Here is a 15,906-nt window from a genome sequence, read left to right on the forward strand (position 1 = left end):
TATGCCAGAACGAGGGACTCTAGGAACATTTTAACAACGAAGCCGTTTGAAGGGCCCCTTAAACCCCACCGACTACGAAAAGTAAGAGAGCAGTCTTGGCTTCACTATACCCTTTCTAAAAGCGCTAGCTTCTCCTCATCACTTATTTCTTGATAAAACACGTAGAATATCCCCAATAAGCGTTGAGCCCATCACGATTTCGGGCTTTTAGATTACACTTTGCTATATTCGTTAACGCGGTCACAAAGCCCTCAGAAATGAAGTTAAATCAATGTATCGCGCATAATGAAAATGCAATACAAGCATAAGACTGAATGGCGAAGCAGAATAGGAGACAGTTCACAACAGATATCCTTTGTATATCGACCAATCGAGGATCTATTACATCCTTATATCACGTGAAAGAACTGCTGACGTCATGAATGTTGTCGCAAAGACGGGAAACATGGGAGAGAATAAACTGCTTGTTCTTTGTATTTTCAGATGTTGCTTAGGGGCCCTTTGAGCTGCCGGTACCATGTCAAATTAAGCTGCCGGTTCTTCATCGCAATAAACCGTCATCATGTACCAGAGAGCACTCGGTTCATTCTCTTTGCAGTGAAGCTGTTTAAGCTGTTCATTGGTAACTATTTCTCCGTGGTGCAAAACTCCTCAGGTGGGTATGCGCTCCAAGAAATCGGCAAGCCCCACTACTTCGCACAGCAGACGGGTGTGTCAAGCGAAACCGAACACTTGCGAGCGAAACCGATAAAAGATTGAAGGCTCCGCCACATGGGGTTCTGTGAGTGAAAATTCGCAGGACATGAGCCAGCAACGCTGGGAACGAGAACTGCCTTTAATGCACGAATCAAAATAATCGCAACCAGCCTTCCGGACCAGCTAAACACTGCACTAACACACACAGGAAGACCAAAAACTCGGAACGAACAATCCCCGCATACTGGCGGTCAATGGAACATAGGCGCGAAACAGCAGGAAAGCCAACTCACACGTAACTCGCCGTAGAATACGAGCCATCGACTCGCCTTAGCCAACACCCCAAACTAGCGTGGCCTCTGCTCTGTAGCAGGCACAGAGAAAAACCCCGTCGCTCGCCTGTCACCCAAAAGCTCCCGGGCTCGTCTCACCTCCCTCCTGGTCGGCTAGCCCACTTTTCGCCCCCTGTGGCTTTTTTGGAAGCTGATGCTCGTCCCGCGCATGGGCAATGCGCCTGTGTCCTCCTCGCCCTGCTTCCCCCATGCGTGCTTCAGATAAGGGCCCATCGGCCCGACAAGACAGCGAAAAATACAGATGAAGAGAAAAACAAAGAGACTAAAGCCATAAAAAGATATAAAGACAGAAAAACGCAGAAGGGGAATGGAGTAAAGAGAGAGCGAGAAAGAGAACGGTAAAAAAAAGCAGATATCAAAAAGATGGAAAGAAAGAAAGACAGAATCCATGCATCCTCACAAAGTTAATCATGGCGAGAAAAGGGGTCTGAAAATTTCAACCTTCTGGAGTTCTTTAACGTGCACCCAAATCTGAGCACACGGGCCTACAGCATTTTGGCCTCCATCGAAAATACAGCCGCCGTAGCCGGGAATCGATCCCACGACCTGCGGTTCACCAGCCGAGTACCTTATGAACTAGCCCACCGTGGCGGAAGCTATGAGTATCGCATTGTCGAGTTGTTTTATTTATTTATTTATTTATTTATTTATTTGCTTATTTATTTATTTACACGTAGTGCAATGCTAATTGCGCTATGACAGGAGTGGGTATACAAGGATACACAGAAATAAACAATGAGAATCACACAAACAGGTAACATAACGTCGTGCGAACATTAAGCCGAAAATACCAGTACATAAGAAAAAAAAGAGCAAACAATTACCATTTGCAAACGCATCAGCGTATTTCACATATATGTGTTGTAGATTTCGGCTACAAAACTCAAAGAGGAGCATGAACAAACAGAACCCGGTAATAAATTTCAGTCTTCGATAGAACAAGAGAAAACTGAGCTTGAACGTACTATTAGTTCGAGCGCAGTTAGGCCTCAAATTTAGGTTGCAATAGTTTCTCGTCTTTGACTGCGAGGAGAAGTTAACGCACTCCTCGTTATTTGACGGTTTAATGGTGGAAGAAACGGTGCTTAGCAAAAGATTTAATGACAGCATAGTTAATTGCAATGAAAATAGAGTAGAAGAGGATGATAAATTGCGCTCGCAACGATGACATATGACTCTTACCGCCTTTTTCTGGACTGCTTTCAGTTCTACTCTCGCACTGCGTATACAGGTTCCAGACAAAGGATGTGTAGTCAAGTACGGGACAAAATGGTGATTTATATTAGAGGAGCTTACCGTACATTACCAGAGCGTTGCCCCATGTAATGTGAATGGAGTGACATCAATTCTGTATAGAAATTTAATTTTATTTTGTCTTCCAGTCGTCTCAGGCAATTCAAGGATGATTTAGAAAACTGTTGGATTGGAGAGTATACTTCGAAACCCGCCATCCTGCCGGTGGCGAGATACCATTTTTATATGAGTAATTTCTTGAAACGTATGTTTTTCGACGTGTGGCTTTGTGTTACAGATTCCCTTGAAACAACCTCAACATCTGGGCACACTTCAGTAGAGATCAATTCATAAATCTCTTATATGCCATTTTCACCAGGGACAGCAATATTATACCTTTTAGCCTAATTCTACGTTGCAGTTTATTATAGAAACCCAGTGTGTGTGTGCTTTTTTGGCCCCCTATATATTAAAAAACTACAAGAAAATAGGGGTGGGCCCGCGCCACCAGTAGTTATAACGGGCTCAAGCCAATCTAACACAAATGATGACGGAAAATTTCCCAAGTTAATTTTGTAAGCCAATTTGTTCAATAAAATAACAAAGGTAAAGCCTAATGAGCATGGCATGGAAGTGCAAGCAATAAACCGATCAGCTTCTCAGAAAAGAGCAGGTCGACATGCAGCAGCAGTGTATTTTCCCAAGTTCAGTGTTTGGGGTTCGTGTGTGCACATGTGCTTGCGAGTGTGTTTGCGTGTTTATTTAAAATGCGTTGCCGTTCAATGCGGGAATGTACAAACAAAACGGCGAGGTGGAATGCGAGACAGTGGCCTGGAGGATGAGGTGAGCGCTGATGAAGATGACCACAGTAGGTTTAGAAGTCGGAGTTCGTTTCCTTACCTGAAGCAGTGTAAAGCCAGGTAGGGCAGGTCGTCGTTTCAACCAGCGATGCAACAAGAAACTCTGAGCAGCCTGTTTGCCACCGCTAACTTAGACATGGCACCAGCCGAAATGATGGCATGCTTTTTAAGGGAAAATGAGCAAGGGACTCGTGTAAGCGTTGCAGATTCCGTCGTTCATGTACTTAGGGAATGTGTGTACTATATGTAGCAGCGATGCTATCGTTATCAGTCGCAGTGGCTTTGCCCACGTTTATTGGCATAAAAGCGATTATAATCAAGAGCATCCACAGCATCCACGCAAAAATAATTATGATAGACTACAATAGCAAGGAAGGGGAATCGGAGTATGAAGTGACGCGCCTGATAAAGTGTCGGTACCTAATGCGCCTCATGTGAATGCCATAGACACAGAGTTGCGCATTACAGTTACCAACTGAAGTAGACACGCAGGATAATTTTTATTAGTCAATAGCTCATAATGCGCTGGTAGTCTTGTATCACTGTTGCGCACACGTAAATGTGTCACAATGTGTTGCGTGTGCGGGCATTTATTGAAGTGATGCTGTTCGTTCAAGCAAGGTGCGCCACACATACACCTGTCAGATGTAGTTATATTAAATCAATAAAGAGAATAAAGTATCAGCGATCGGACAATGTGTTAGGCTCCTACGATGGGGGAACCACTGAGAATATTTTGTTGATTGATTTATTGATTTGAGGAGTTTAACGTCCCAAAACCACCATATGATTATGAGAGATGCCGTAGTGGACGGATACAGAAATTCCGAACCCCTGCGTTTTTTTTAACGTACACTCGAGTCTGAGCACACGGGCCTACAGCATTTTCGCTTCCTTCGAAAATGCAGCCGCCGCAGCCAGGATTGGATCTCTTAACATGCCGGTCAGCAGCCGAGTACCTTAGCCACTAAACCACCGCGACGGGGTCCGAGGAATTTCGTACGGACTTTGGGTTCATTGAAGTATTGTGTCAGGTCCCTCAGTGTGCCAATACGATTTCAAGATTTTATGAAACTCTGTCGATATTCACCTAATTGACATTTTGGCGTAACTCACAAGGCCTGATCTCCCTCCCGATGAAGCTGCTGCGTCGTCTACTTTGCTTCTTAAGATTCCCAGATGACCGGGTACATGATACAGTTTTATAACTTTGCCTGACGCGATTATAAAGTTAAGAAGCAGCTTGATGTTTTAAATTATTTCATCGTTATCAGTGAAACTTGACAGCTGCATTAAAAGGGATGGGCAGTCTGTGTAAATGTGAGCGGGCACGTTAGAGTTATTTGTAAAAAACGAAATGGAGTGCTGCTTGAAATGCAATTAATTTCGTGCCATATAAGCTTGAAGCTTTGCATATCTGAAAATTTTCAACAGTTGCGATTTTTTTCATCTTCGGTCAAAGCGATGTATGCCGCTCCCAGCCTGCATGATGCTGCGTATAAAATAATGTGTGTTTCGTATTTCTGTCACATTTGTTTCAACTATAGCAACAATTCTATACTGTGACCACAACGGAAAACGATGCTAGGTCCCAAGGAGCTTCACTCGTAAAACGAGGAACGCTTCCCAGTTCCTCTGTTAATACGACAGTTCAAAGTCATCAAAGCATTCCCTGCCAACGTTGACATTGAGCCTGAATATGCAAAGCAAGCGAAGAGCCCCACCTCAATCTACGTACGGCCACTCCACAAGGACACCTGCATTCGGCTGGTCGGGAGAGGCGGAACGCTACTGCCAGGAGTATGTGAGCGTCTTCCGCTTCCCTTCCCATTTATAACGAAAACGCGACTTATGTTAGCGAGGTTAACTAGCTTTGTGGACAGTAATGTGTGTGCATGTGCCGCGAGACTATGTTAAGCAGCTAGCTGCATCAAGAGTTGCATAAAGAAGTTTAGCGTAAATAACAAGTACACAACGTGTGACAATGCACATAGCAGCATTATTCGTACGTTGTTATCTCAATCAAAACAACAAAAATTGTATCAATTTATTTCGTCACTACAATGACTTCAGTCAATCATTGAGCATAATCTTAATGCCTGAGAGCTTTCCGCAGATGTGCAATACAATTTGTACAGTTAAATAAAACATGGTAACAAAGGGCATCATAGATGACAGTCAGATGAAAGTTTTTTTTTTTAACATCAGTACTAATAGGTCACCAAGGTATCATGAAAAAAAATTTTTGAACTTGACAGTGACATCAAATGCACTCAATCAGATTAACTCTTACAAACCAAGTACCACAAGTGTTTCTGCAAGACTAAGAACAAAATTACAGCAACTGATTCAGCGAAGTAAACAATAACAAGGAAAGATAATCGTGTTTGTGTTACGTATATGTGCCTTATTAATGTAACTATTCTTAAAAAGGTCTGGGATCGTCACTAGCAGTGTCGATGACACGATATACGAAAGTAATCAATGTTATCGAGAAAAAAGTTACGCATCAGAGCTGGAAACAAAATAATGCAACCAAGTCACCGAGCATCTATAGTTAAAAGCGAACAATGCTGAGTCAGGGACAGAGTAAAACTATGCACTTTCCGACTCATTGCGATCGTGATAATGTTTTACATATTGCGCATGCTTGTATTAAAAAGAAAGCGACTTAGATGGTGCACATTGGAGGTCCACTAAAAAAAGAGCTGACGGCGCAGGATTTTAATTTATAGAACGCTGTGCTTGAGCACGTGTGTCAGATCAACAGGAAGTCAGCAGCGACGAGCCCCCTGACTTATGTTGTAAAACACATGGTCTTGCGAAGCTAGAGGCTGTTATTCTACGACATGACAATTGTCATCGATGTTATACGAGTAGAACCGCCGGGGCATTGAAAATACCACGATGTATTAGCCGCTCTGCGTGAGCTACCAATTAGACTTAATGTAGATTCATGATCACTGCTATCCCGAGCTATCAGATTGCCTCGCTGGCGAGCTCAGCAATCCCAAACATACATCAAAATTGCGCCTATTTCAATGCGCAGCTGCTCTCCTTGGACACCAAGTGTTACAAACTACACCTGTTCCGCGCCCTATATTCACCATGAACCAGTGAGCATTGCTCCTATGGTTTTTTAGCGATTTCTATGGATTCCTGTGGAGTTTCGCATCAGGCACCTACTGGTCACCTCCTTGAAACACCACAATAGGAAAACCACAACCTGGGGAACGCGCACGGCTAAATTTCTTGGAAAAGAAAGCATTAGCAACAATGCCTCGAGCATATAAAACCACGAAGTGAGTCATTCACCGAGATCATCAGCGTGGTTATACGTAGAGGGCCCTGCGAATGCCACTTATGTATAAGCTGAAAGTACAACAAACACTTCCCTTTGGTGTGTACTTGTTGACCATCGGACTCGAAATTCCCTTACATCGACAACGTCAGATAGTATTCATTTTATCTGAACGTGGTACTTCGATGTGTCGACCACTAATTTGCCATTTCGAACGATTTTCGTCCTGGACACGTTTAGGAAACTGAACTGACCACTGAATACCGAACGAGTTTTGTTAAACATTCAACTAGACTGCTAGGCTCCGGCCGTAAGCACCTGCAAGTGTTGCATCCTCTCGCCGCCTTTGGCAGTCTTACGCTCGGCCTTTAAGTTTGAAGTTTATTTATCATTGACGCATACATCTTTATCCAATGGTTTAATGGGAAGGGAGGGGCGAAAAGGCAACTAAATACCTTACAATGCGCCAATCCCCGCCCAGACCAAAATAATGCACAACACTCAGTATATCTTTAGAGCATGAACACAAATTCAATACAGCGAAAGAAAAAATGGAGAAAAGAAGACACAGCGAAAATAAAGAGCGCAGTGGGAGAAAAGAAATTTTAAGACACTTGTACATGCACTTTTTACACATACCAAAGAAACCTTTAATAATACAGTCGTAGTTTTGACCAGGTATTAACAAGCGACAGATCACGAAGTGAATAGGACTGTAGCTGGCTTGCACAAATTTAAGGCGCATTACATTTCCTAGACAGTACACGAGATGCGCAATCGTATACAGAACAAAACAGACATGTCATGTTTAAAGCGAGAGTAGATAAGCGTGGATCTTTTTTAAAAAACGGTTGAACGAATCCTTTTTCAGCAACGCATCACATCCGATACTAACGACAGGTCCTTACCTATCCGATTTCATATGCTGCAGCACAAGATTGTTAGCCAGGTGCAATATACTCGCTTGCAGAGTTGCATCTCACAGTCCTTCATTTGCCAGCAAGGAAGCATTTTAAGTGTTTCGGCTCTCACCGGAGACTGGCTCTTAGAGCACCAGAAGACACCGCAGTGAAATATCACATAACTACAAAACTTTCTACACAGTTCAGCCTCGTTTCACTGAGAGCTCCATAATGCCACACAATGCTAGTCTTGTCGCAACCTTACCATTGCCTACAATTAGTGGCATAGACTTTTTTTTAGGGGGGGGGGGGGGAGGAGAGCTAAGTCCGCGCAAGCGTTATGTTCACAGGCACGTTTGTATGTGTGCGTGCACACGCATATACACACGCAAAATTAAATTTCGAAGTACCCTTTCTGCCAACGCCAGTGCCAGCAGTACTAAGGCATCTGCGCCTCCACAGCAACACCACCTTTGAAGTAACTAACAGTTTTGCTTAGTACAACTTTTAGACCAAGCAGATCTGAATTCACAAGTACACACCCTCCGATAGAACCGGGCTGCATGAATAGAACATAGTCCTTCAGAAACGAAGCGATACAGCAGCACGGAGTAATCACATTGAAGTTCTATTGGAGACCAGGTGGTATAGCTCATGCAGTGGTTGCCTGTAGCTTCTTTTTATTAAACTATTTTGCCCTAGAGAGTGATGCAGTTTACACAGCTTTGATCACGCAGTGCATGAGGATCAAACAAGTGAAAGTACAGTTTTAGACAACAGGAATAGTGGCAGCACATCTATTCCGTAGTGTAGGGATGGTGACAAAGCAGTCCTGCACAATTCAGCACAGTGGGGTGTACATGCAGTTGAGGCGGGCGAGTGCTGACAGCATTCCTGGCAAACGACACCTTCATAAGAAGTAACGTTGAACCCAGCTCTGCGTGAACACTGGTCCTGAACTTGCTGTCCTTTCTGTCGCACGTAGGAAGTAGACGTGTCGGAACGAACACTTGAGGTATCCGAATACCTAAACCTGGAAATATGTGCAATTGTTACTCATCCGATGCGAATCAGGGCACTAAGAGGAGAGTTTTCAATACTTACAGGAAATGGCGAGACTCCTGAAGGAAAGAAGTTCATCCAGTACGCCGAGTCGGCCACCGGTATTGTGGGAAGACCGATACCGAAGCAACAAAATATCCTCTGGTCCTGGTGTTCCAGACGACTGGGAGCACTCACACGGAGAATTTAGGCTGTGATGGTGAGTTCTGTAGGGGGAGAAAGGGGCGGCATTTATTAGGGTGATAATTATCACTAATATCACTTGAAATAAGCTGAATATATCCGACTCAGAACAGCTGGTACAAAACATACCAGCATCACAAATTAGATAAAGTAAGACCTACCTTTGTGCTTTGGAGAGGGCCGTCTAGGTTTGTAGACACGAGTCCACGCAGTCCATTGTGAAAATTAGGATCTGTAGGGGCGAGAAAGTGAAATTAGTCACGAAATCCTTATGAAAGTTATAAGTGAACAAGCCAGAACAATGTCATGGCAGTTAACCAGACTGATTGTAAAGCCACAACTGTGGTGGCCTGAATGACCGAAACAACGAAGAGTAAACCAGAACATGAGTGAACTCAACAGTATAAGAAACTTGAAAAAAATGAATATTAAAATGGGAAATCATAGGTGTGACTACAAAACATAGTAAGCAAGAGATGAAGACATTGCAGTAAGCCCAGTACCGAGATAGCTTGACGAAACTCATCGCAGACGACGGAAAGCTTGCGAAGCTATAAAGAAGCCCTGCATGACGAGTGAAGTGAAAAAAATGGGTACTGCAATGTCCGACAGTGCAGTCCAATCGCTGCATATTTCAGAACGTATAGGAAACATCTTTTAGTTGGTCGCGTATCCATAAGCTAGAGGAGCACGACAAGTTTTTGAATTTCTTTACTTAAGCACACCCACGAAACTGGCAAGTCGTATCAGTGTGGTGGCGACGCCAGAACTGAAGCATGACAATGACGCCATAATCTTAAAGAGATTAGCTATATGGGTTGAATGGGTAGTGCGTAACACTCACCATAATAGCAAAAGATTGAAAAGAACTCAGACTTAAACGATAGCAATAAAACTACTCATCAGTGTGGTCCCTGAATGAAGGTAAAGAGGGCTGTAGAAAACAATATAAACCACACCTCAAAAGCATTTTTGGTAACTTGATTAGGAATTATTGTACGTATGAAAAATTGATAAGCAGAAAGAACGAAGAACCATTTTTAATAGATCACAATTTATTCGAAATATCGCCACAAATGACCATACGCATGAAAGGCATGAGAAAAACGCCGGGTTTGTGTGGAAGGCACAGCACAGCCACAGTGAAAGCTAGAAGAGAAACCCTTCAGAGCCTTTTCAAAACATGTATTGGGTAAGTACTTTAAGCACGCTTGCTTGGTACCCATTATGGCCTCAAAATAATTCCTTTAGGATAGTAGGCCGGCATTTGTTATGCCATTTTTCGTGATTTTGAGAAGCGTGGCATCTGCTAAATGCAAGAAATTCGGTCCCGTTTGGCCATGCAGTGGCAGACGAGGATAAGGAATTACGGCTGAAGTTGCTATGCGCCACATTTATTAGGGGAATGAGAACAAGCTTTTTTGATGGTTTCGAGTATTGAACGGCCCCCTATAGTTACGCTATTCGCATTGTGGGATGACTGGTTCTTTCGCCGTTGTAAAACGCTTTTGAAGTCTTAACGCGATTGCTTTCCCCGAAAATAAGCCTGCCTAAGGCAAGTTTGACAACGAGTCGCAAGCACTGATGTAGCTCAATAATAGAATACCCAGCGGACCCGGATTCAAGCCCTACTGTGCCATTGGTGTAAGTTTTTTTTTTTTTTAATTTCGTGCGATGTGGTTACGGACACCGGTGGCGGCGAACAAACTGAACGCGACCCGAAAAGTGGTCTCGTAACAAAATTCACTAAAAGAGTGGCGCGTAGAGGTAATTAAAACAACGGCACCACTGTGGAGCCGTTTCGATAAACACCGCACCGTTTGGTTTATGACAAGCAACACATTTAGTATGCAAGTGAATAAAGTTGTAATGCAACGGCACGACTCACGTTCAGCAAGGGGCCCCAGATGCCAGTGACGACGTCACTGATACGGCGGAGGACTTTACTGGAGACTGATGTTGCAGGGCGGAGCGCGTGCAACGTGCCTGCCGCAAGCTGCACTTGCCCCGCCGATCCCAGACGGGATTCTTTGAGTCACCTTGTCGAAAACCAAGGGATACGCGCCCAATCTGTGAAGACACGAGGAAAGTTGTAGCACTACCGAAAAGAGGCATGGTTCCCCAAATGCTAGAAAATAAATATTGCCAGCACTGTTAAATAAAATGCGCGAATACCGCAAAACGCCCCGAACACTACACAGTATGAAACGAAGGATATTCAAAACCATTAAAAGAACATTTAAAACGCCGTTAAAGAATTGAAGGGAAACTAAAACTTACATGAGACGACTGCTATGGCTTGCCCGAAGACATTAGCGTTCACAGGACGTTTCGAACTGATGACAACCACTCCGAATCGTGCAGACTGGTGAAATCGGAAGGTCCTCAGCAGCACAGTGCCCGAATATTCATTTGCGCAGGAATTATGCCAAGCAGTGTGATGCAGAAAAAGGTGCCAACCTGAAGAGAAGTAATAAAAGCATCGAGAAGAGCGTTCAAAGAACAGGCTGCACGAACTAAACTTACAAGTAATAAGGCAGGAATTGGAGTGAAGATCTCCACAGCTGGCAGGATGTCATCGGCATGAAGCGGCAAAAGGCAGGAACGTCGTTTACTGCAGCTCCGATGGCCCAGAACGCGTACGAGCTCTGAAATTCGGGGAGAGAAGGAATGATACAGCTGTTTAGCAAATACACGGTAAAAACAAATTGCGAGGCACTTGAGGTGATTAGTTTCCATGACGTGCATACTGACCTTTATGAGCAGTTGCGCCGCAACCACGTATGGTCAGCTTGTCCAGGACAGCCAGGCTACACCTGCGAGCTCAGCTGAGAAAACTCATTATCGGTTCATTGGGAATCGAGTAAGGACGGGACGAGAACTGACGAGATACGGGAGACGGGGACGAGTGCAAATTGAAAACGCGGAAATTCACCACGTACCATGGCCACAGCAGGGCTTAACGATGGGCTGCGGACCGAAGCCACGTTGTTTCGATGACAACTCCTGACAAAAGCTAAACCGAATGCCGTATTCCACGAAGCGACTGCCTCGCCCATTTAATTCACCACGTGGCCCCGCCGCGACGCAACGCAAAACCGAGACGAAACAGTGGCAACGGGACTCTGCGGCATTCGGTGCGGGCCCATCTCCCCGACGAAAACTGAAGAGTGCTGAAGCTATGCGACGGTTCAGACCCCGAGCGGCTCGACTGAAGCTTGGATGCCACTCTCGTTTCCGCCACGGAGAAGAACCCGCCGCGCTGTGACCGCCTTTGCCCACTCCCTTCATTCAGCGGCGTAATTGGCCGCAATTGAATTTACCTACCAGTTACTGCGAGTGTCGCTAGATAGAAACCCCGCAAGCAATACCGAATGCAACCGTTCATTTAGACACCGCAGTCAAAAGCTTGGCGTGCCACCCTGACAGCTGTGGCCCACCTGAAGGGGTTAAAGATGCCGAAGCTTTCCACGACGAATTGTTCCCTTGTCCAAACGTTCCAGACTGACAGCACTCGCGTGGATCATTTACGCTATGATGGTGAAGAATTCTGTATGGGTGAAAGTGAAAGCATTTATTAGGCTGATAATCACTAATAATGCTTGAAAAAAGCTGAACGAGAATACAACTAGAAAGAGCTGGTACAAAACATGCCAGCTTGAACTAAATGGAGTAAGACCTACCTCAGTGCTTGGAGGGCCATCTGGGTTCACGGACACGAGTCTGTAGTCCATTGTGAAGATTACAATCTGTATGGAACGAGAAAGAGAAATTAGTCTCGAAATCCTGATTAATGTTATAAATGAACAAGCCAGAGCGATGTCATGGCAGTGAACCTGACTTGATCCGAGAGCCACAGGCAGTGGTAGCCTGACTGGCCGAAACAGCGAAGAGTAAATGGAAACACGATCGAACTCAACGGAATAAGAAAGTTTCGAAAATGCATATTAGAAAATGATAGGTGCGACATTAAGGCGGCGTAAGCAAGACATGAAGACATTCCAATAACCCCAGTGCTAAAATAGCTGCACAAAACGCGTCACATAAGACAAAACTTTTGAAGCTATATAAACAAACCCTGCATGACTAGTTACGAGAAAAAAATTGGAATCCCGACAGTGCCGTCCAATCACTGCATATTTCAGAACGTAAAGGACATGCTTTTAGTTGGTAGCGTGTCCATAAGGTAAAGGAGCATGACAAACATGAATTTGTTGCACTGAAGTGAGCACCCCCCACAAAACTAACAGGTGTTGTCGTCGTGGTGGTGACGCCGGAACTAAAGCATGACTGCGCATGACAGTGGCGTCATAAGTTTAATAGAAAATAGCTCTATAGATTGAATGTAGTGTGTAACACTATGTTAGCAAAAGGCGAAAATCGCTCGTGAAGCCCGAAACGATAGTCTTAAAGCCACACAACAGCGTGGATACAAAATGGAGAAGGTAAAGAGAGCTGTAGAAAGAGTACAATGTAGTGGCTGACGTAGACTACATCTCGAAAGTCTTTTAATTTGTAAGCATTGGAACTAGAGAACGTTGATAAGCAGCTAGAGCAAAGAATTAAATTAGTTTTAATAAATGGCGATTCGTTGCAACTATAACCACAAATACCCATGTGCATTGAACACAGGAGAAAAGGAGTGGCGGGTGTAATCAACGGCACACTGCAGCTGTTCTGATAAGCATCGACGAAGAGACTGCTGCATGAACACCCTACGGTTTTGTGTATATGACCAGTAACGCATGTATGCGATTGCATATTCGTAATGCAACTGCGTGACTCACGTTCGGTATTGAAGGGGCCCCCGGCTGCCAGTAACGATGTCACGGATACGGCGGATGACTTCGCCGGAGACCAATGTTGCAAAACGGCACGGGCACAACGTGCGTGACAGATGCTGCACTTGTCGCCACGTAGATCTCGGGCGGGAACCGTTACATCGCCTTGTCGAACGTCAAGGGCAACGCGTTTAACCTGTGAAGACACGAAAGAAGTTTGACTATTAGAGAAAAAAGCTAAACGCCACGAAAAAAAAAAGAGCCCCAACAAACGCCACGAAAAAAAAAAAGCCCCAACAAACGCCACAAAAAAAAAGCCCCAACAAACGCAACAAAAAAAAAGCCGCAACAAACGCCACAAAAAAAAAGCCGCAACAAACGCCACAAAAAAAAAAAGCCGCAACAAACGCCACAAAAAAAAAAAGCCGCAACAAACGCCACAAAAAAAAAAGCCGCAACAAACGCTACAGAAAAAATGCAAGCCCTCCAGAATGAACAACGGAATCACTGCAAAATGAAAAAGAAACTGCGAAAACTACAGTAAAAAGCCGTTTTAATATAACCACCAAAAGAACCTTTAAACCGCTGAAAGAATTGAGAGAAACCTAAGCTTACATGTGACGTATGCCAAGGCTTGCGCAAAGACCTTCAGCAGCATATCTTCAGCAGTACAGCGAAAGATGCCAACCTGAAGAGAAGTAATAAAAGCATTGAGACTTGAGAAGAGTTCAAAGTACATGCTGCATGAACTAAACTTACAAGTTATAAGGAAGGAACGGACTGGAGTGAAGCTGTTCACAGCTGGCAGGGTGCCAACGGCATGACGCTGGCAAAGAACAGGAACGTGGTTTGCTGCGGCTCCGCCGGCCCAGAACGCTTATCAGCTCTGAAAATAGGTGAGAGAAGGAAATACAGCTGTTTAGCAAGTACACGGTAAAAAAATTGCGAGGCACTTGAAGTGACGAGTTCCCATGACGCGTACACTCACGGTTATGGGCAGTTGCGCCGCAACCCCGCCGGAACCACGTACGGTCGTGTCCAGGACAGCCAGGCTACACCTGCGAGCTCAGCTGACAACAGTGTCATTATCGGTTCATTGCGAATTGAGTAAGGACGGGACGATAACTGACGAGATACGGGAGACGGGGACGAGTGCAAATTGAAAACACGGAAATTGACCACGTACCATGGCCACAGCAGGGCTTAACGATGGGCTGCGGACCGAAGCCACGTTGTTTCGATGAAAACTCCTGACAAAAGCTAAACCGAATGCCGTTTTCCACGAAGCGACTGCCTCGCCCATTTAATTCACCACGTGGCCCAGACGCGACGCAACGCAAAACCGAGACGAAACAGTGGCAACGGGACTCTGCGGCATTCGGTGCGGGCCCATCTCCCCGACGAAAACTGAAGAGTGCTGACGCTATGCGACGGTTCAGACCCCGAGCGGCTCGACTGAAGCTTGGATGCCACTCTCGTTTCCGCCACGGAGAAGAACCCGCCGCGCTGTGACCGCCTTTGCCCACTCCCTTCATTCAGCGGCGTAATTGACCGCAATTGAATTTACCTAGCAGTTACTGCGAGTGTCGATAGATAGAAACCCCGCAGGCAATACCGAATGCCACCGTGCATTTAGACACCGCAGTCAAAAGCTTGGCGTGCCACCCTAACAGCTGTGGCCCACCTGAAGGGGTTAAAGATGCCGAAGCTTTCAGCGAAGAAATGTCCCCTGGTCCATGCGTTCCAAACGACAGGGAGCACTCTCACGGAGCATTTAGCCTACGGTGGTGAATTCTGTAGGGGTGAAAGTGAACGCTATAATTAGCTTGTAAACTTTCGCGAATGTCGCTGAATTAAAGCTGAACGAGAAACTACACACAACTACGGGACATGTAGGCTTAAGGTAGCCGTAATATGGCTTACCTTGGTGCGTGAAGACAGCGGACGAGAGCCACGTGCTCGAACAACACACATGCTTGGCCCACTCGGCCTGGAAGACGTACCAACAGCGTGTAAGCCGACGCCGCAGTGTGACTTCCACTTTTCTAGCGGGAGGTGGCGCTGTCGTCAGTGGCCGCCAGCGTCGCCTGGCGGTAACGTTCTAGACGTGTTGTCCACTAGCGCCAGTGGCGTGAATCCGGCGTACGTAACCTTATCAAGGTGGCCGTTCCGGTACGCATGCTCTTGCCAACGATGCGAACCGCATCTCTTCTTAAAAGATCGCGAGAAGAGCAGGCCGACGCTACGAGAGGGACATGCCGCGTGTGCTTTCGTGGCGCTCGTAACCTACAGTTCTCGAATCCAGAGGCCATGGCTCCGGCTTTGGCTGGTCTTTCAAGCGATTGTGATAAGCCCGAGTCATGTCACGTGTTGCGGTGGCTGCATTTCACTTATCAGCGGCACGAACACGCAAGTACGCACGAACGCACAGGTGGCTCGTTTGCGACGATCAATTCGACGCCGACGCGGTTCAGCACGAGGCGTGTTATCGTCAGCATCGGCGCGAAGGATTGTTAAAAAGAAGCGAGAGCAAAA

At 45.5% G+C, this 15,906-nt stretch overlaps 1 long non-coding RNA gene across 1 annotated transcript; it reads right to left on the minus strand.

Annotated features, from left to right (window-relative positions):
• Window positions 1–5,175: 5,175 nt before the first annotated feature.
• On the minus strand, window positions 5,176–15,537 carry LOC119171391 (uncharacterized). The gene is made up of 13 exons (XR_012894886.1): window positions 15,295–15,537; window positions 14,360–15,165; window positions 14,131–14,257; window positions 13,987–14,059; window positions 13,378–13,567; window positions 12,274–12,339; window positions 11,345–12,140; window positions 11,117–11,238; window positions 10,871–11,050; window positions 10,479–10,660; window positions 8,752–8,822; window positions 8,450–8,613; window positions 5,176–8,378 (listed from the first exon to the last, which is right to left on the minus strand). It is a non-coding gene; the product is annotated as an uncharacterized LOC119171391 (long non-coding RNA).
• Between the last annotated feature and the right edge of the window lie 369 nt (window positions 15,538–15,906).

Source organism: Rhipicephalus microplus, chromosome 4 (genome assembly GCF_043290135.1).
Source record: "Rhipicephalus microplus isolate Deutch F79 chromosome 4, USDA_Rmic, whole genome shotgun sequence".
Taxonomy (NCBI): Eukaryota; Metazoa; Arthropoda; class Arachnida; order Ixodida; family Ixodidae; genus Rhipicephalus; species Rhipicephalus microplus.